We start from the raw sequence: 23,299 nt of genomic DNA on the forward strand, positions 1-23,299 counted from the left end.
TGAGGATGCTGTCCTCTCTGTAGCAATCCCCTGTTCCTCCCATTGCCAATAAATAGAGCCACACTTCTCCAAGTGTGTCCCTCAGACCCCGATGGAAGATTCTCCTGTGATCATTGTCAGCAATGCAGCTGCTCAGCCCTTCTCCCCACCCACTGAGTCACAATTTCTCAGGGAGGGGCCTAAAGCTCTCTATTTCTAGAAAACTCTGCAGGTGATTCAAAGTGTGAGATCTTTTGTTATAGAAGGGTCAGCATCCCTGGCCCGTTCAAGACCCTTCATGAAAAATCTGTTCTCTGTTCCTTGTCTCTAACATTATCTCCCTCTACCCCATGAGTAACACCACCGGCCACCCCAACATGTACGCTTACGACTCCCCAGGTTCTTACAGGTTCCTATTTCAAGATCCTGCTCATGCTGTCTCCCCTCCCTGGAACGCTTACTCCACCTAAGTCCTCCTCTTCCTTCAAAGCTCACTTCTGTCAAAACTTTCATGCATATTAATTCTTGAGATTAATTGCATTGAGTATGCTCTGATGCAAGGCTCTGTGCCTCAGGTTTACTACAAAGTATTACCTTTGGTTCCTGCCCTCCAGGAGCTCTGAGCCTGGGTAGGTGGACATCAGCAACCATAATAAGATGTAAAATGTAAAAGCAACAAGAGTGTGAGGGAAAGGGCATTGGTTATATAGGAACTGGTGTTTTCTGCAAGACCTTTCAGCTTGGATGAAACTAGAGACAAGATGTGAGGAAGTAAGGCAGGGCAGAAAGAGGATTTTGAGTACAGAGGTAGGACAGTGAAGACGATACACAGCATGAGAAATAGCACAGCTTGGCTTGTTCGTGAAGAAATGTGAGAGATTCAGCTGAAACATAGATAAGTGTGTCCTCAGCTCTCCTCCTCTGAACTCCTTTTATTTTTATGATCTGAGTCAACTCAACTAGAACACTTAACACAGATGCCTATTCATTTCTTTGAATTTCTATCAATATGTTTCTGAAAGCAATGATTTTTCTCATTATTAAATATTTTCATTGGGGAAATTTTGGAAAATATAGAAAATTGGTAAAAATTAAGTTACTCCTAAATCTACCATGTGGAAATAACCACAGTGAGCATTTTCGTTGATCCTCAGACCATTTTTCCCCATACACATCTATATTTTTTTCTACTAAAAAGCTGAAATAATACTGCATATAATTGTATATCTAATTTTTTTTCATTTAGCAGGTTATAATGAGCACACACCCACATCATTAAATATTCCTTGAAAACATTGTTGTGAACAACTGCCTAATATTCTAACATATGAATATTCAAGTCCATTTTACCTAGTATTTCCCAAGTGTAATGCTATGGGATGTCACTAAAAGATTTAGTAACAGGTTAAATCATTTAAAATAATTTTTTTCTCCTGGATTCTATAAGTCTTTGAAGAGTCACAATATGGATTTTGATTCTTCGAGAAGGAATTTTAGCAAATAGTAATTTCCAAATGTATTAACAATGGATTCTTTTTTAAAACAAGCATGTCATGGGATTCATTTTCTATGGAAGTTTAGAAAATACTTGTTTAACCTTGAACCTTTATCCCATTGTAGGACATTTAGATGGTTCCCAGTTTTTTACTCTTATGAATAATGCTTAGATACTGATCTTTGTACATAAAATTCAGACTACAGGTCTCAATATTTCTTTGGGATAGATTCCTGGAAGTAGAATTGAGGGGTCAAAGTGTGTGGTTTTAACAATTTTTTTAAGTGTAATAATCATATTCCACCCCCTCCAACTTATGACTACCAGCCTCCTGACCTCTGTGATTATGCTGTGTGGTTTTTGCACCTCCCTATTGTATAGCCTCATGCCCTTTCTTTAGAAAGTCCTCAGCTAGTGTTTGATGATGGTGATAATGATATTAAGGAAGAAGAATTATCTCTCAGGGGAGAGGGTAGGTTCAGAGCAGGGAGGCATTGTCTCCTTCAGTAGAAAGCATCAGTATAAAATAGTCCCTCAATATAGGTTATTTCACATCAGCCAGCCTGAGTTCAGCTGTTCCACTCAATCTCTGTGTAACCTTGGTCAAATTACAGTGATAATAATATCTAACTCATAGGTGTGCAGCAAGAACTAAATGAGAAAATATGTGCAAGGCTTAGAGCACAGGCCTGGCCACATGTAATACTGAGTATAAATATGACTGTTATTATTATCATCATCATCATCATCATTATTGGCTGATGTCTGGAACCCAAAGGAAAGGTGACCATTTCTTTAAGAAGCTGAAATTGTATGAGTTATATAAGATCAGAGTCAATAGCAGCTGATTGGAGTAAAGCTTGCAGCCAGGGAGACACCCAGGAGCAATGGTCAGGGAATGGATCGGGTCTGCTAGGGATGGCTATAGTGACAGCAAAGGCAGCCAATATGGAAAGATGGAAGTCAGCCAAGGCAACCAGGGACTGCATTCCAGTTACAAAACAAAAATCAAAGTTCTTTTAACATGGCGAAGACTAACATATTCATTCTGAACTCTTCTCCCCTGGGAAAACTCCATGATTCCCTTTTCCCCTTCCAGATATAATCAACCATCTCCCCTGGACACAATGTGGTGGCCACCAGCCCAGCTCTTACCTGTCAGCTCCCTGTCACTGCCTAAGTGACCGTGGGCCTTCCAAGCTGGCAGCCCCAGTGGAGACACTGACAAGAGCGACTCTGACACCTGGCAGGTCCCTGGACCCTCTAGTTTATTTCTTTATTTCGAAGGACTCATACCTGTGTTTTTGAGATCACTACTACATTTTTCTGGATTCCCTGGGTACATCCAACCCAGAACCAAAAACTTGACCATTTGGCTGCATCTCTGAAATCTGAAAAGAGCTGTAACTCAAAACTCTGAAGTGAGCCCAGAGCAGGGGCACTGATGGTGTCAGGCTTGGTCTCACACCGCCCTTCAGAGCCTCCTTCTCCCTTCCCTGCTCTTCCACATTACTCTCAGAGCTACTGAGAGTTAATGAGTGTTAAAAGCCCTTAGATCTATTTAGAGGGAAGGCCAATTTACTGTGATTAAATGGAAGGTAGCGTTCAATTAGCAGAAGATAAACACAACATATCAACCTACTACGATAATTTTTAAATCAAAAGTTAGAGCACACATAGGCTGCTGCAGTAATAATTTACTAAGTAAATGACGATGGAGCTTTTTAAGATCTTGCCATTCTCTAAGAGTGTGTATGGAGGGCACTCCTAATGTTAATTAGAGCTTGCTTCATTAACAACTTAACCAAAAGGCCACACTTTGTGAAATTATTTGGGAGCCTTACGAGGAATGAGAGTTGATGGAAGGAAATTACCATGAGTATATTTCCCATCAGTTAATGAAGAGTATGATGTATAAATCATTAGCAGGGCCCATATGGTGATAGTCAGTAAAAGAAAGGAGAATGTGGAATTTATGGATGGGAGCAGGGCAGATGGCTGGGAGGAATATGTGGAGGCACATGCCTCTTCATATATGTGCCCCCTGTGGCAACAAAGGCAGCTTTGTTTGGCAGACAGCTGTTGCTTACACCTCTGGCCTCTGCCTGACAGAGTTAGAGTCACCTCCAGATGGGTGCTAAAGCTTTGACAGACAGTAAGTGCTTGGGAACTTATGATGAATTCATGGCTGACACTCCAGTTGGATAGACGCCTCCTAGATTCAGCACAGTCCTTTCTGACGCTGGTGGCCAGCTCCTTTGAAGATGTGTGCACTAGTCCACAATTGCCCAAACCAACTTGGGAATCTAGAGGGCAGGGCCCCCTAACAGCCTGGGACAGGGGTTCCCAAAGATTGCTGCACATTGGAATCAATTGAGGGGTCTTTTAAAAATGTTAATTTCTGGCTCCCATCCCCAGACATTTAATCCATATGGAATATGAGGTGGACTGAATGTTTGCAACCTCCCCAAAACTCATATGATAAAACCCTAATTTTTAAAGTGATGGTATTTAAAGATGGAACTTTGGGGAGATAATTAAGTCATGAGAATGGAGCCTTCATGATGGGATTAGTGTCCTTTAAAAAGAGACATGAGACAGCTTTCTTGCTCTCTCTGTGTTCTGCTAGGTGAGCATACAAGGAGAAGACATCTGCAAACCAGGAAGAGGGTCCTCATCAGACACCGAATCTGCCATCTCCTTGATCTTGGACTTTCTAGTCTCCAGAACTGTGATTCAGGAGAACAGAAAATTTCTATTGACAAAACTACCCAGTCTATGTTATTTTTGTTACAGCAGCCCAGATGGCTAAGATAGGTATTATCTGAGCCTGGAGACTTTTTAAAACTCTACCTGCCCCAGTGATTCTAATGTGCAGTAATATCTGGGATCACTGGTCTAAGACCCAAGCCCAAGGTCTAAGGCGGATGCAAGTCTCTGAGCCTTGTAGCCAATCCTGGAATCTGGGAAGAGCATATCACAGGCAAGGCTGCTGAAAAGTGAGGCGTGGGGTCTTTAGAAAGAGGAAGGTCTTTATAATTAAGAGACCTGGGTTAAAATCCATGCTTACTTTGGGTAATTATCCTCTCTGAGTTTTCTGCTCTGTAAAATGGAGGTAACAATGCTTTCCTCAGAAGCTGTGTGAACATTAAATGAAATAACATATATAAAGAATATAGATATCCAAAGGAGGCTCTCTGGAGTGTGAAGTTCAGGAATTTGGAGAAGGGTGTTGAAGTCTCCAACTATGAAAGTGGGTTCATCTACGATGATGTGAGATGATGTGAACATCAAGCACTGGCTAACAGCTTTGAAAATGTTCCCATCCAAAATCTATGAGGCCTTTGGCAAATAAAATGTGGTTAATAATTCTCATGTCAGCCATTTATGGGCTATTTAAGTCTTGTTAATTGAATTTAAAAGAGGACTTATCATAGAGAAAGGACAGACTGGTGTTGAATATCTTCCCGAAATAAATAGTTAAAGCACCTTTCTATGTCCAGTGTATGGAACAAGATAGTGACCTGTTTAAAAATGAGGTGCCATGTTGCTTTTAAGATCTCAATATAATAATCTGAGTGCCAGATTGTTTCAGAATGGCAGAGTGGAAGGACGTGATCTCGTTCCAACTTGCGAGAACAATAATCAATCAGGAAGACACTGGAACTTACCAAAATACATACCCCACCTCTAAAGACAAAGGAGAAGCCACAGTGAGATGGTAGGAGGGGCACAATCACAATAAAATCAAATCTCATAACTGCCGGGTGGGTGACTCACAAACTGGAGAACACTTACACACCACAGAAGTCCACCCACTGGAGTGAAGGTTCTGAGCCCCAAGTCAGGCTTCCCAACCTGGGGGTCCGGCAATGTGAGGAGGAATTACTAGAGAAACAGACTTTGAAGGCTAGCAGGATATGATTGCAGGACTTTGACAGCACTGGGGGAAAAAGAAGCTCCACTCTTGGAGGGCGCACACAAAGTAGTGTGCACACTGGGATACAGGGGAAGGAGCAGTGACCCCATAGGAGACTGAACCAGACCTACCTGCTAGTGTTGGAGGGTCTCCTGCAGAGGCGGGGGGTGGCTGTCTCTCACAGTGAGGACAAGGACACTGGCAGCAGAAATTCTGGGAAGTACGCCTTGGCGAGAGCCCTCCCAGAGTCAGCCATTAGCCCCATCAAAGATCCTGGGAAGGCTCCAGTGTTGGGTCACCTCAGGCCAAACAACAAACAGGAAGGGAACCCAGCCGCACCCATCAGCAGACAAGTGGATTAAAATTTTACTGAGCTTTGCACAACAGAGCAACAGCAGCTCTTCCCACCACCAGTCCCTCCCATCAGGAAACTTGCTCAAGCCTCTTAGATAGCCTCATCCACCAGAGGGCAGACAGCAGAAGCAAGTAGAACTACAATCATGCAGTCTGTGGAACAAAAACCACATTCACAGAAGGATAGACAAGATGAAAAGGCAGAGGGCTATGTACCAGAAGTAGGAACAAGATAAAACCCCAGAAAAACAACTAAAAGAAGTGGAGATAGGCAACCTTCCAGAAAAAGAATTCAGAATAATGATAATGAAGATGATCCAGGACCTCGGAAGAAGAATGGAGGCAAAGAGCAAGAAGATGCAAGAAATGTTTAACAAAGACCTACAAGAATTAAAGAACAAGCAAACAGAGGTGAACAATAAAAATAACTGAAATGAAAAATACACTAGAAGGAATCAATAGCAGAATAACTGAGGCAGAAGAATGGATAAATGACCTGGAAGACAGAATGGTGGAATTCACAGCTGTGGAATAGAATAAAGAAAAAAGAATGAAAAGAAATGAAGACAGCCTAAGAGACCTCTGGGACAGCATTAAATGTAACAACATTCACATTATAGGGGTCCCAGAAGGAGAAGAGAGAAAGAAAGGACCTGAGAAAATATTTGAAGAGATTATAGTCAAAAACTTCCCTAACATGGGAAAGGAAATACCCACCCAAGTTCAGGAAGCACAGAGAGTCCCATACAGGATAAACCCAAGGAGAAACACACCAAGACACATAGTAATCAAATTGGCAAAAATTAAAGACAAAGAAAAATTATTGAAAGCAACAAGGGAAAAACAACATACAAGGAAACTCTCATAAACTTAACAGCTGACTTCTCAGCAGAAGCTCAACAAGCCAGAAGGGAGTGGCGTGACATATTTAAAGTGATGAAAGGGAAGAACTGACAACCAAGATTACTCTCCCCAGCAAGGATCTCATTCAGATTCCATGGAGAAATCAAAAGCTTTACAGACAAGGATAAGATAAGAGAACTCAGCACTACCAAATCAACTCTACAACAAATGCTAAAGGAACTTCTCTAAGTGAGAAACACAAGAGAAGAAAAGGACCTACAAAAGCAAACCCCAAACAATTAAGAAAATGGAAACAGGAACATAAATATCAATAATTACCTTAAACATGAATGGATTAAATGCTCCAACCAAAACACACAGGCTCACTGAATGGATACAAAAACAAGACCCATCTATATGCTGTCTACAAGAGACCCACTTCAGACCTAGGGACACGTACAGACTGAAAGTGAGGGGATGGAAAAAGATATTCCAATCAAATGGAAATCAAAAGAAAGCAAGAGTAGCAACACTTATATCAGATAAAATAGACTTTAAAATAAAGAATGTTACAAGAGACAAGGAAAGACACTACATAATGATCAAAGGATCAAACCAAGAAGAAGATAAAACAATTATAAATATTTATGCACCCAACATAGGAGCACCTCAATATATAAGGCAACTGCTAACAGCTATAAATGAGGAAATCGACAGTAACACAATAATAGTGGGGACATTAACACCTCACTTACACCAATGGACAGATCATCCAAACAGAAAATTAATAAGGAAACACAGGCTTTAAATGACACAATAGACCAGATAGATTTAATTGATATTTATAGAACATTCCATCCAAAAAGAGCAGATTACACGTTCTACTCAAGTGTGCATGGAATATTCTCCAGGATAGATCACATCTTGGGTCACAAATCAAGCCTCAGTAAATTTAAGAAAATTGAAATCATATCAAGTGTCTTTTCTGACTATGACACTATGAGATTAGAAATCAATTACAGGGGAAAAAAATGTAAAAAACACAAACACATGGAGGCTAAACAATACTTTACTAAATAACCAAGAGATCACTGAAGAAATCAAAGAGGAAATCAGAAAATACCTAGAGACAAATGAAAATGAAAACACGACAATCCAAAACCTATGGGATGCAGCAAAAGCTGTTCTAGGAGGGAGGTTTATAGCAATACAAGCCTACCTCAAGAAACAAGAAAAATCTGAAATAAACAATCTAACCTTACATCTAAAGGAACTAAAGAAAGAAGAACAAACAAAACCCAAAGTTAGTAGAAGGGAAGAAACCATAAAGAACAGAGCAGAAATAAATGAAATAGAAACCAAGAAAACAATAGGAAAGATCAATAAAACTAAAAGCTGGTTCTTTGAGAAGATAAGCAAAATTGATAAACCATTAGCCAGACTCATCAAGAAAAAGAGGGAGAAGACTCAAATCAATAAAATTAGAAAGGAAAAGGGGGAGATTACAACAGACACCACAGAAATGCAAAGCATCCTAAGAGACTACTACAAGCAACTCTATGCCAATAAAATGGACAACGTGGAAGAAATGGACAAATTCTTAGAAAGGTATAACCTACCAAGACTGAACCATGCAGTAATAGAAAATATGAACAGACCAATCACAAGTAATGAAACTGAAACTCTGATTAAAAATCTTCCAACAAACAAAAGTCCAGGACCAGATGGCTTCACAGGTGAATTCTATCAAACATTTAGAGAAGAGTTAACACCCATCCTTCTCAAACTCTTTCAAAAAATTACAGAGGAAGGAACAATCCCAAACTCATTCTACGAGGCCACCATCACCCTGATACCAGACTGAGATACTACAAAAAATGAAAATTATGACCAATATCACTGATGAATATAGATGCAAAAATCCTCAACAAAATACTAGCAAACAGAATCCAAAAACACATAAAAAGGATCATACACCATGATCAAGTGAGATTTATCCCAGGGATACAAGGATTCTTCAATATATGCAAATCAATCAATGTGATACACCATATTAACAACTTGAAGAATAAAAATCATATGACCATCTCAATAGGTGAAGAAAAAGCTTTTGACAAAATTCAATACCCATTTATGATAAAAACTCTCCAGAAAGTGGGCTTAGAGGGAACCGACCTTAACATAATAACGGCCATATATGACAAACCCACAGCAAACATCATTAGCAATGCTGAAAACCTGAAAGCATTTCCGCTATAATCAGGAAAAAGACAAGGATGTCCACTCTCACCACTATCATTCAACATAGTTTTGGAAGTCCTAGCCATGGCAATCAGAGAAGATAAAGAAACTAAAAGGAATACAAATTGGAAAAGAAAAAGTAAAATTGTCACTGTTTGCAGATGACATGATACTATATATAGAAAATCCTAAAGATGCCACCAGAAAACTACTAGAGCTAATCAATGAATTTGGTAAAGTTGTAGGATACAAAATTAATGCACAGAAATATCTTGCATTTCTATACACTAATATGAAAAATCTGAGAGAGAAATTAAGGAAACACTCCCATTTACCATTGCAACAAAAAGAATAAAATACCTAGGAATAACTCTACCTAGGGAGACAAAAGACCTGTATGCAGAAAACTATAAGACACTGATGAAAGATATTAAAGATTATACCAACAAATGGAGAGATATACCATGGTCTTGGATTGGAAGAATCAATATTTTGAAAATGACTATACTACCCAAAGCATCTACAGATTCAATGCAATCCCTATCAAATTACCAATGGCATTTTTTACAGAACTAGAACAAAAATCTTAAAATTTGTATGGAGACACAAAGACTCCGAATAGCCAAAGCAGTCTTTAGGGAAAAAAATGGAGCTGGAGGAATCAGACTCCCTGACTTCAGACTATACTAGAAAGCTACAGTAATCAAGACTATATGCTACTGGCACAAAAACAGAAATATAGCTCAATGGAACAGGACAGAAAGCCCAGAGATAAACCCACACACCTATGGTCAACTAATCTATGACAAAGGAGGCAAGGATATACAATGGAGAAGAGACAGTCTCTTCAATAAGTGGTGCTGGGAAAACTGGACAGCCACATGTAAAAGAATGAAATTAGAACACTCCCTAAAACCATACACAAAAATAAACTCAAAATGGATTCGAGATCTAAATGTAAGACCGGGCACTATAAAACCCTTAGAGGAAAACATAGGAAGAACACTCTTTGACATAAATCACATCAAGATCTTTTTTGATCCACCTCCTATAGTAGTAGAAATAAAAGCAAAAATAAACAAATGGGACTTAATGAAACTTAAAAGCTTTTGCAAAGCAAAGAAACTACAAACAAGACGAAATGACAACCCTCAGAATGGGAGAAAAGATTTGCAAATGAATCAACGGACAAAGGATTAATCTCCAAAATATAAAAACAGCTCATGCAGCTCAATATTAAAAAAACAAACAGCCCAATCCAAAAATGGGCAGAAGACCTAAATGGACATTTCTCCAAAGAAGACATACAGATGGCCAAGAAGCACAAGTAAAGCTGCTCAGCATCACTAATTATTAGAGAAATGCAAATCAAAACTACAATGAAGTATCACCTCACACCAGTTAGAATAGGCATCATTAGAAAATCTACAAACAACAAATGCTGGAGAGGGTGTGGAGAAAAGGGAACCCTCTTGCACTGTTGGTAGGAATGTAAATTGATACAGCCACTGTGGAGAACAGTATGGAGGTTCCTTAAAAAACTAAATATAGAATTACCATATGACCCAGCAATCCCACTAGTGGGCATATACCCAGAGGAAACCATAATTCGAAAAGACCCATGCACCCCAATGTTCATTGCAGCACTATTTACAATAGCCAGGTCATGGAAACAACCTAGATGCCCATTGACAGACGAATGGATAAAGAAGATGTGGTACATATATACAATGGAATATTACTCAGCCATAAAAAGGAATGAAATTGGGTCATTTGTAGAGACGTGGATGAATCTAGAGACTGTCATACAGAGTGAAGTTAGTCAGAAAGAGAAAAACAAATATCGTATGTTAACGCATAGATGTGGAACCTAGAAAAATGGTACAGATGAACTGGTTTCCAGGGTACAAACTGAGACACAGATGTAGAGAACAAACGTATGGACACCAAGGGGGAAAAGCGGCAGAGGGAAGTGGTGGTGCTGTGATGAATTGGGAGATTGGGATTGACATATATACACTATTATGTATAAAATGGGTAACTAATAAGAACCTGTTATATAAAAAAATAAATAAAATTAAATTTAAAGAAAAAGATTATATAGCCTGAAATATCATAAGTGGAAGAATGGTTTATTTAACCAATGAGACTTAATTAGCAAAATTTTAAAAAAGAGGGGAAAAAAGAGGATTATGGCACAATAGTATCTGGTACTTGTTTGAAGTTGCTAAAGAAACTGTGCACGTGCCTGAAATAAACCAAGGACACTGTGGTAATAAGTGTATTTTTGTTGTGTGTCAACTGGGAACCAGGCATTATTCTAGGCACTTCATAAAGACTTCTTAGTTTGTTGACTGGTAATTGTGTCAGTCAGGATTTTTAGACAAGGAGCAAGCCAGAGAAGAGCTGTTCTTCAGAAATTCCACTAGTCCAGAGCACATGCTGTCCATGACTGTAGGCCATGGATGTTGAGAGAATATCTGTTAATTTCCCAAGGGTACAAGATGTGACCTGGTGGAAGGAGACATGGTTACATCTGTCAGTCTGCCACTCCCAAGCTGACCAATTGTGGGTACATTTCCTCAGCATTCTGACTCTCAGTTCATTCATTATTATAAGGGACAGAGAAAGACAGCTGCCTCACTGGGCTCAAGGCACAAAATGAGCTGATATAATTAAAAGTGCCTAAAATAACCTACAATGTTAGGTTCACAGCAAGAACTCAATAAATAGTTCTCTGAATTACACATTCTAAATAGCAGAGGGTTCCCCCCAGGGAGTGGGATGTGTATGGATGGAAGCCTGGAAGTCCGACTCCTGGATTCTATGAGGATCCGGGAACTTCCATGCAGTGCACTCCCCATTTCCCAGACAACACCAGGTCTAATGAGCTCTTGAAACCATCGTTTTTTTGCTCCCAGACATTTTCATACACCTGTGGGTACAAGCAAACATATTCATACACCTGTGGGTACAAGCAAACCCCTCAGCTGGAGCTGAGAAAACCAAAAGGGCTCTGCAGCAGCTCTGCCATCCCACAGGCATGACGCCCGGCACCTCAATTAGACTGCGGTGTGAGAAAAGCCAGTTCCCATGCCCTACTCAGCAACAGTCCTTTCTGCAGAAACAACCAACCCCCCTAACTAGGGAAATCAATGGACTCTTCTCCCCACCGATATCTAAATAGCTATTTGAATGTGTTCTATAACAGGAGGAGCTTTTGAACAAAAGGTCAGGGCTGATTTGAAGTTGGTCTTTATATCAGCAATTGCTTTTAAAGACATAATTCTCCCAACTCTGTGAGCCCCTGAAGATAAAAAAAAAAAATTATATAAATGTACAAATGACTTTATGACTTTGATTATATAACTTCTGAGAAAATGTCCGTATGAACTGTTAAGGAAGACTAAAGATATTGTGATAAAGAAAGCTTTTTGAAATTCTGCTTAAAAAAAAATCTATGTCATGAGATATGAATGTAGCCAAAGTCTTGATAAAAGTCGTGTCATCCTTTTGCCATGGAAGCTGCTGAGGCATGAAAAGGACCACGGGCCTGGAGATCTTTGTTGCCTTTAAAGTCTGGCTGATCAACATGCATTAGAGTCTTCCTAAAGATGGGTCTGGCCAAAGGTTATCAACCAAAACCTAATCTAATGAGCCCAGAACACAGGGAGAGGAGCCCTGCCAAGCCAACACTGAGAGGAATTGGGAGCAAGGGCATTTCATTTTCAGAAAAGTAGAAATAAAGATAAACTCATTAAAGCAGAAGGTACTGCATTGTTGGTTTTGTTCCTCAGAGTACCACTCTCTGTGCGGGTGCTTCTCACTCCATTTTGGGGACTAAAATCTCACCCCACCCAAAATAGAAGCTGATGACAATAGAGGCTTTGAGGACAGAGCAGAGCCACAGGGAAGGCTGTTCTATAGACCAGCAGCAGTGCTGAGATGTGACAGCCAGTGTGTGCAAAGGCCAGCAGGTTCCTCTGGGGCCGAGGCTGTGCTTTCTGAAATTTGGTTACCAGTAGATCTGGGCCATTGCTTCCATCATGGCTATGCGAATGCAAATAAGAATTCTGGAAACCCTGAGGACAGAGAAAGCTACTTAAAGAAATGTTGCAAACGCTCTGCAATCATGAGAATGAATTGTTCAGAGAATGGTGAGGACCTCTTTTGGAGTAAATCATATAGGGGGTCCCAGATTGACATTGGCTACAGGAGACAGGCAAATAGCATAAGTTAGTAAACCAACCCAGCAATGAGATAAGAGGGAATGTCGAGGTGAGACTGTGGGCTCTTTTTAAGGGAATAGTAGATCCTCAGCTCTGATGGATAGTTGCCCCACTGGAAAGGTGCCATGTTACCAGATTTGATTATTGAATTAGCTGAAAATTAGAGTTTTTATATAAAATCTCCTGATCTTAAAGTTTTGATAACTAGTTGTTTTTTTTTTTTTTAACTTTTTTGTAGGCCAAGTAAGACATTTCTGTGGAATGGTTATAGCCAAAAGTCTGTCAAGTGGGGCCATCTGACTAGAGCATCAGACAACAGTGGATAGCATGGCTTAGTACTGAAAGTCAGAGAGAAAAGTACCTATTAGGAGGCTGAATGAGTTATAACATTTACATTTATTTATGGAAGAAAATATCAGCCAATGAAGATTGTCATGAATGGCCATGCATGTTGTATATTACACAACTCCAGGGAGCATCATTTATAACAAAGACTATATAAATGGCACCTCTTGAAGTTGCAGAGTGCACAACCTGCACAACCACACCCAGCAGCCTTGGTTGTGACACACCCCAGTCCTTCATTTCAATAGGTTCTTGAGGCACAGAGAACAAACGCACTTAAGTTCCTATCCATTGATTCAGATGGGCCAGCACACCCATTCTTTTTTTAAACATCTTTATTGGGGTATAATTGCTTTACAATGGTGTGTTAGTTTCTGCTTTATAACAAAGTGAATCAGTTATACATATACATATGTTCCCATATGTCTTCCCTCTTGCGTCTCCCTCCCTCCCACTCTCCCTATCCCACCCCTCCAGGCTGTCACAAAGCACCGAGCTAATATCCTGTGCCTTGCGGCTGCTTCCCCCTAGCTATCTACCTTACTATGTTTGTTAGTGTGTATATGTCCATGACTCTCTCTCACCCTCTCAAAGCAAACCCTTCCCCCTCCCCATATCCTCAAGTCCGTTCTCCAGTAGGTCTGCGTCTTTATTCCTGTCTTACCCCCAGGTTCTTCATGACATTTTTCCTTAAATTCCATATATATGTGTTAGCATACGGTATTTTTCTTTTTCTTTCTGACTTACTTCACTCTGAATGACAGACTCTAGGTCTATCCATCTCATTACAAATAGCTCAATTTCATTTCTTTTTAAGGCTGAGTAATATTCCATTGTATATATGTGTCACATCTTCTTTATCCATTCATCCGATGATGGGCGCTTAGGTTGTTTCCATCTCCGGGCTATTGTAAATAGAGCTGCAATCAACATTTTGGTACATGACTCTTTTTGAATTTTGGTTTTCTCAGGGTATATGCCAAGTAGTGGGATTGCTGGGTCATATGGTAATTCTATTTGTAGTTTTTTAAGGAACCTCCATACTGTTCTCCATAGTGGCTGAACCAATTCACATTCCCACCAGCAGTGCAAGAGTGTTCCCTTTTCTCCACACCCTCTCCAGCATTTATTGTTTCTAGATTTTTTGATGATGGCCATTCTGACTGGTGTGAGATGATATCCCATTGTAGTTTTGATTTGCATTTGTCTAATGATTAATGATGTTGAGCATTCTTTCATGTGTTTGTTGGCATTCTGTATATCTTCTTTGGAGAAATGTCTATTTAGGTCTTCTGCCCATTTTTGGATTGCAGCACACCCATTCTTGATGCTCAAAAGAACTTTCATCAAAATCGATTATAAAATAACTCTTTGGCATTGTAAATGCTACCAAGAAAGAATAAAATTTTTCTCTCATCTTGTTGACCATAAAGCAAGATGATCCCAAAAGTTGCATCAGCAGAGACCCAGTAGATTGTACTTTAGTAGTGACTCAGCCTAAGTATAGTCAAGTAAGACATTTTTCTTAAATGGAAAAAAATAATAAGTTATATAAGTTTCAGTGGCTTTGTCTGTGTTAGGTTTGTAACAACTGCCATTTAAAATTGATTGTTGGGCTATATATTCTGTACTGGATTAATACAATAAACACGATTTATACCCTCACAGGGTATAGAGTTATATCGCCAATGTCCCAGAGGCTTCAAAGACAATAATAACACTGGCTGGTCTTGGAGCAGTAAGTCACCTGCACATCTGACCTCACTGCAAAGTATAGAAAGAAAGTTCCAGAAATTGTCAGGAGGCAGCTCTCCTAGCATTTTAAATCAAAAAATGGTTATTTTCCTTGGCTGCAGTAAGTATCTTCAAGGAAGAGAAATATGGGAATGTGTTAGTGAATGTGATGAGCTGGATTTCAGTGGCTCAGAAAATATGTAACCAGTAATTCCCATAAATATTTATAATAAGTCAGATACATAAAGACAAAGGGGGATACAAACACATTTGTTATACAGTATTAAAAATGTACCATAAACATTTGTTGACTAAGTGATATTTCAATTTACATAATCCCCTAAGACAGAGTTTCATTCCTGATGATAAACAGTGATACTGCTTAAGGGATGGGATGAAAAAGAAGGTTGGATCTCTTAGCTGACCCTGCTGTCACTGGCCTTAGTGAAAGTGATGGGGCATGATCTATCTCTGGTCCATTGGGTCACTAATGAGGACCTTAATACTCACTCATCTGCAAAGAGCCTGTCCTAAGATGTAGTTACCAGAACATAAGAAAAAAAAAAAAATCAATAAGATACCAGTCTCCTCTGTTAAAACTGGGTCAGTTTACAAATAAAAATTGAGTGTTCAATGTAAGAATGGCTCTATCTGACTTGTTCCTTGCTTTACATGGGGACAAATTTAAAAAATGAACTGCCACAAACATTAGACCAGACAGTGCGGGAGTTTAACAAACACCTTCATGAAATGTTAAAACGGCTGCCTCATTTGTCTGCAGCAAGAGTCAAGCACCACTACGAGAGTTTCTTACTTCCTTTCCAAATCAGGGGCAATTTGCTGGCTTCAGGAAAAAAAAAAGAAAGAATGAATGAAAAAAGAAAAAGAAGCAAAAATAGAAAGGAAAAGAGAGGGAACCCTGCCTGGTCAATGATTTATTTATGGAACCAAGAAAACTCTTCCCCTCTAAAATGGTATTTTTCCTGGGTTCTAACCCTTCAATCTTCCTCCAGCCTGGGAATACATATGTTTCTCTCCTTTTCTCTCCTCCATGTATTTTTGAATGGTTTCCATTATTACATGACACACCATTCACCTCAATCTACAGTGCTGAGATCTCAGCAGGGTTGCCCTTGCCCAGAGAATTTTCTTGCTCTAAACTCCGAATTGATGCTTTGTCTCGCTTGAACAGCTGAGCAGTTTCTCCTCTAGAGGACTTCCCCACCCTAGGAAGAGGCTGTGAGCAGAACAATGAGAAGCAGTGACATCTGTAGTTTGTCATGTCCACAAATTACTTCTTAAAAGCAAGCAGAGTGATCGGTTGATGATCCAGTGGCCCAAGAGATAGCCTGTATCTATGTAGAGACAAAAACCTTAACCCATGCCCTTGGAGAGCTTCATCCTGCTTCAGACCTTAGAATTATTATCCATAAACACATGCAGATTTGGAGAAATATAAGAGACTCTAAGCTATGACCCCCTGGGTATGTCTTAACTTTCATATCAGAGAATTCAGTGTAAGCCAAATGTTGATGTCTTAACAGAAAAACAGGCAGCAAGGTGTAAATGATTTTTTAGCACTATATAAATAGCATAATGAGATGCATCTTAGTCCAAAGTCCAGAGTCTGGAGGGAAACATCAGTTGGGATTGAGAAATGGAGACATCCACTTGCTTCTCTGGCGATTCCGAGGGAGAAACAAATTTAAGGGGATCATGTTTATTTGTAGAACCATTCCTTTAGGTAGATGTCCAATGGTCTCTCATTCCCTGCCCACAAATTTGCTTAGAAAAGTGGTGATATACCAGAATTCAACTCAGATATCATGTTCTTGAAGAAGCCTTTCCTCTCTGTTCTGTGTCCTGGACCTACCTCAGTTGCATTTGTCATGCTGCTTTTCAACTTTTGGTTGAGTGGCTATTTCTCCTATTAGAATGTGAGTCCTTGCAAGCAAGATGAAGATTTATTCAGCTCTGCATCCTCAGTATCTAGTATTGCTATGTGCCTGACACATAGCATGTAATCAATAAATATTTACTAATTCTGTTTGATAAATGGAATTTAATTCTGATTTCCAGTTTCCTTCCCTTGATCACCATCGTAATTTGGGCATTTCTTTATTTCTGACACTATAGTTTCTTGTCCTCTGTCATTCCCCCTTTTGGGCCCTTTTCTCTATTTCTTCTTCCATTCATACCATTTGTCACTTACCTTCCTTCCCTCTTCTCCAGCCCTGGTTTCAAGTCTGACTCCCAGGGGTGTTTCCTAACAAAGAACCCCCAGAAATTTCTTGAAGAGAGGCTATCCTTCAGTTGTTTGACATCCCTTGTAATAACCAGAGAGAGGAGAGTGTATGGAGCAGTAAAATCTCTCAGTGGAATAGGAGGCAGGAGAAAGATAATAATACCATTTATAATCCTGATGGGCTAAGGAGCTGGATAGGGAGTGAGGGACACTTTGGTAATAAACCTGCTTTGAGCTTCACCAGAAAATACCCCAGAATCCATAAAGAGATATTTAGCCATTGGTTAGGGATTCTCCCACTCAGCACAACAGGTAGATATAGGTGGCCAGCTCTTATTTAGGGAATGAATCCTGTTTTTTTCCCTATTCAATAGGGCTCAACCAAAACCCATATATTTTTCTTTCTTAGAAAAGAATACTCTCACTAAGTCTGGAAGTCAGGAAATGAATAGAATCATCCAATGGCAGACTTCATTAGTAACATCTCAATGCTCTCTAAACATAGTCCTCCCAGAAATGCCATACTCAGCAATTCTGAGATGTGCCCATGGAGGCTGTGATATTAATCAAATTCATGAGGGGAGGCTGAGGCCAGAATGTTGAAGGCCAACGCATCCTAACATGCTCTTTCCCTATTAAGGGGGGAAAGCAAGCCTCAGTGTAACATGACATCATCAATCTAAGGAGGCAAGTGGAATAGATTTCCTGATTACCAGGTTAAGCGATGCATCAAACAGGAGCGAGCCTGGTCATTACTAATCATTTGCATTTAGGAAGACTGAGCTCAGTGACATTACCAGGCCCATATTAAAGAGTGACTTCTCTCTGCTATCAGGAATGTATTGGTGTCCCCTGCAGGATTTATTATTCTGGGAAATTGTAGGATGGGTTGAGGAAGCAACTATCTATGACACCAACCCCATCCATCATCTTCATAACCCCAATTCTGGTCAGCCTCAGGGGGCTGGGGTCTCTGATCTCTCCTCGTTGCTGGGCTCCTTCAGTGGTCAAGTGTACAGGCAGACTAAAGAGCAAGCATCTAGAAATGAGTTCAATTAGAGTACTCTTTGTTACATCATCATTAAATCTCCAATCAGCTTATTTCTCTCTGGTTTTCATTTTGGGAAGACACAGTGTTTTCTCATACTCCAGACTACAACAGCCATCTGAACCCAGAGATGGTTTTTGCCCAGGATACACAGGCTTCAAATTCATTGCCAGAGATTCTACTTCACTTGCTCTACACTGGGAACCAGGTATCTAAATTTAGAATAAAATCCTCAAGTGATTCTCAATCACGCACATCACTAACAATCACTGATTTATAAGCTCCCCTTTGAAGAAAACTAGGTAGTTGAGCAGATATTTGGGAACTACCCACCAATAAAATCACTAAACAGAATCACAAGTTGGACTTGAGAACCAGAGCAAAGACATGGATCGGGAACAAAATCTTGGACGTTATCAGCTATAACAGTACTTCTCAAATTTCAATGTGCCTGTGACTCACCTGGGAAGCTTGTTGTGCATATTCTGATTCAGTAGGTCCAGAGTGGAGACTGAGTTTCTGCATCTCTTATAAACTACCAAGTGATGCCAATTCTGCTAGTCCATGAACCACACTTTGGGTAACAAGTCTCTATTAGAATGGTTCTTAACCTTGACCTCACACTAGAATCATCTGGGATGCTTTAAAAACTTCCAATGCCAGGCTCACACCAGACCAGTCAAATTAGAATCTTTGGGAGTGGGCCCACACATCAGTACCTTTTAAATCTCCCCAGGTGATTTCTTTGTATGGACAAGCCTGAGAATCATTAATCTATACTGATGAACAGCTCTGCTCCTTGGCAAATTCAGTAATTACTGAGTCTTTTATGTTGAATAGTTATGGTGGACATTTAGTATAGAAATTCACCTTCAGCCCAAACACACAGGATCCAGGGAAGCTGACCATGCTTCCAGATCAAGGTAAGAGTCTGAGTTGTCCTAAGGTTATTTAAGCTCCCAACCCCCTTGCCAATGGTTGTGGAAGAATATGCATGTCACCTAATATGAGTCAATGGGATATCAGGAGATGTTCCTATATATAGTCTTTTAGATATATGTGAGCCAATAAATTTGTTATTGCTTAAGCTAACTTTACTTGAATGAAGGTATCAACTTATATTGTCACTGTTCTTATGTAGAACAAAGGACAGGATAATGCAGTAAAACCCTACTAATTGTCCAAAAATGGGAACAGGTCTACCAGATTTGACGAAAACCATCCCACCTCCCATACTCTTTCCTCACTTCCTCATTTTCCTCTTTTCTCCCTTCACTCCCCTTTCTCTGTGGAGACGGCAGGGTAGAAGGTGAAGGGAATGCCTAAGGAGTGTAATTCTGTTTCCAACCTCTCATAAGAATAATGACCTTGGAAAAGTCCCCAGCTTTATCTAAGCCACGGTTTGCTGATATTTAGCAGGATAAGAATAATATCTATGCCAAAAATTTTGTGAGCATCAAATGAGATAATGGATGTACAAGCATCCTGTAAATGTTAAATTGCTATAAAATGTCATCTACAGTTTTTTTGTGGTTGTTGCTTGCTGTTAGGAAAAATAAGCAGTGATGTCAAAGGTGGAAGTTTATTAATAGTGCTAGCTATTGTGCATCCATGCACTGTCTCCTGAAGAATATCCAGGCTAAGCTGGGTGTACTGCCAGTTCTGCAGAGTTCCCATCTAAGAAGATGTCCCTGAGTTATATAGAGCAATCAGGGTGGAGCAAGCAATACAAATCACACTGTTCCTTGCAAGCAGTTGGGGAAGTCAGGCAGAGGGGAAGAAAGGGAGGTTGCAACCTAAATAATTTTTAATTATTTTCTGATTCACTACATCATTAGGGAGACAGGGAAAACTCTTAAGACATAAGACATGTTGATCTGATGTCCTCGATTTTCATATATATTTTATGAGTTATGAAATATGATGAAGCTGGGAGAGAAAAACTTTTCAAATATGATAAGACTAAAGAATCCTCAAGCCCACTTATAAGAAGAAGTCAAATTCTGGGCTCAGGCTGAGTTTGCAAAGTCAGGCTTCAAGATGTCCCAATGTGGGTTGGGTCTGAAGGCTCCCTGGCTACTCAAACCTACTCTGAGGTTGTCTTGACTGCCCACTTTTCAATGATAAACTTAAGAATTATATAGTCTGTGTCTACTAAAATGTAAGTTTCTCTATATCACTTGCGATCACATGCTCAACCTCTAGCATAGGGTATGGTGCATAGTAGGCCCTCAGTATATTTCAAATGAATGAAACTTAAGTGTCTAGCACTGCACAGTGTTCTTCAGGAATAAAGGAGTATGACTCTCTTACTATCTTCATTGAGGTTATAATTATCTGGATGATTACATGCAAAAATAATTTAATAAGAAATAAATAGACAATGGTGCAAATTATGCAATTAAGTACCAAAGAGCCACTATAAACAGTAAGGTATTGTCATTAACTGAGCAAAAAAAAAAAAAAAAGTATTGGCTAGTGTTACATAGGATGACATTCCAGATGAAGTAGAATGTCTATTTAATCTTCCAGTGTCTAGCATGCTGCCTTGAGCAATTATGAAGTCCTTAAATATTCAATCAAGTGGCTTTATTTCCAGTTGCTTACTCTCAGTTTTATCCAAAGGAGAAAGTAAGCAAGCTTCAATCAACTCATCTAAAGTATAAATGATTCGTAATGTTAAAATACATTCAGCGTGGTTCACTATGCAAGAGAATATGTTGTATTCCAGCTTTGGATTAGAATAAACGGAGCATGGCTGGAAAGGTGGTAGAAGAAAAGAGACCCAACGTCCACATGAGAACAATGTCTGCTTGTGTTGGAAGGCTCCTTCTCTTGAGTTAGCCCAAGCATAAGCTGGGTACAAGCAATAAAAAGGGGAAGTTGGAAGGAAAGAACAACTTCAGCCATTAAAAGGTTCATGGCATTCTCATTGTTTTGCTGTTCTTGCCTTCCCCAGCCATACCAATACCAAAGACCTAGGAAGAAAAACCTATGAAATAATGACGTCAATAACAACAACACTGCCATTTATTTAAGCACCTTCTATTCCAAATAATCAATGAATGATTTAATTTTTTAAGTTCTGACAACCCTAAAATATTCATATCCTGCCCTTATTTTACTGATAATCTAAGGAACACAAAGTTTAAGTAATTCTCAGAGTCATATAGTCAATAAGTAGAAGAACCAGGACTAGAACCCATCTCTGACTGCAGAGACAGTGCTCTAATTAGGATGCTACCACTTCTCTCTCCAGCTGTGTTATTAAATCAGACTTGTTGTAAGACAAGAATAAGGCACCACTGCTTTAAGGCCTGCTTGGAAACAGAGTGCAGTCCAGGTAGGGGTTGAAAGCTATTTCCTCTTCTTCTTTAGGTCCAAGGAACTCTCTCCAATGATCTGGGAGCCTGTGATCCACATGACAACCATAGTTGAACTCAGTTTCAAATGATAACTAGAGTTTACTTGAGTAGTGAATTAAGCTTGGAGCTCTGGAGTTCTGCATATGGTGATGGAAGGGAATAATTGATTATCATTTGAGAAAAATTTAACAAAGCCAAGAGAATGATTGGCTGCCTCAAATGAAAGAAAAAGGATTCAGAGTTCACTAAATCTGCATATGGGGTGGGGATTGGGAGAGAAGTAGAGAATCATAGCTCCTTTCATAAAATTAGGAAACTCTCACACACAAAAAACTCTGCTATGACTGGAAAGACAGAGTGTGTGCATTACTTCTAGGCAATAAAAGTTAGGAGAGGTCAATAACAGTTTTGAAAATAAGAATGATCAGTTAAAAAAACTGTTTTAGGGAAATGAATCTATTAGTGAAGTACTAGATACACTAACGAGGAAGAGAATGGAGTCAATTCTTCGGGGATTCAGCAAACTTTTTTTAAAGTGACAGTCCATTAAAAGGTTAATATAATGCAAGAAATGTTGAATATGATGATTGATAAAAACCTTTGGAATGGATATAAAGTAGGATCAAAAGGTTACTTTGAGATGTATAGCCTCATTTACTTAGAGAAGACTGGTATCATCAGTTTACAAAAAAAGGAAAAATAAAGACAGATATCCAGATAGGAGAAGAATAATGGCTACTGAAATATCACTATGTGCCAATCATTGTATAAAACACTCTACAGACCCTACCTAATTTAGTCCCCACAAACACCCTGTGCTCTGGTATTATTATTCTCTTTTACAATCAAGGAAATTGAAGCTTAGGTTAAATCATTTGTCAGAAGTCCTAGGTGGTAAGTGATGGTGTAAAAATAATGAGGTCAATTTTAAGCATGTTGAGATGATGAGAGAACATCACAAAAGAAATGCTGAAATACAATTTGGAAACCAAAATAGAAAGAAAATCAACTAGGGGTATTATTGCCATGTCTTTGTTGTCTGAAGGTACCACCAAGTGCCTCTGGTTCCTTGACAGGGCACCAAAGTGAGGGTGGGAACCTGGAAAGGCAAATTAAGAATGTTTCAGGGGGCTTCCCTGGTGGCGCAGTGGTTGAGGGTCTGCCTACCAATCAGGGGACGCGGGTTTGTGCCCCGGTGCGGGAGGATCCCACATGTTGCGGAGCGGCTGGGCGCGTGGGCCATGGCCACTGAGCCTGCATGTCTGTAGCCTGAAAAAAAAAAGAATGTTTCAGGTTCAAGATGGTGGAGTAGAAGGACATGCACTCACTGCCTCTTGCAACAGCACCAGGATCACAACTAACTGCTGAACAATCATTGACAGGAAGACAATGGAACTCACCAAAAAAGATACCCCACATCCAAAGACAAAGGAGAAGCCGCAATGAGACGGTAGGAGGGGTGCAATCACAATAAAATCAAATCCTATAACCACTAGGTGGAT

The sequence above is a fragment of the Phocoena phocoena genome, chromosome 1, assembly GCF_963924675.1.
Source record: "Phocoena phocoena chromosome 1, mPhoPho1.1, whole genome shotgun sequence".
In the NCBI taxonomy this organism is placed as follows: domain Eukaryota; kingdom Metazoa; phylum Chordata; class Mammalia; order Artiodactyla; family Phocoenidae; genus Phocoena; species Phocoena phocoena.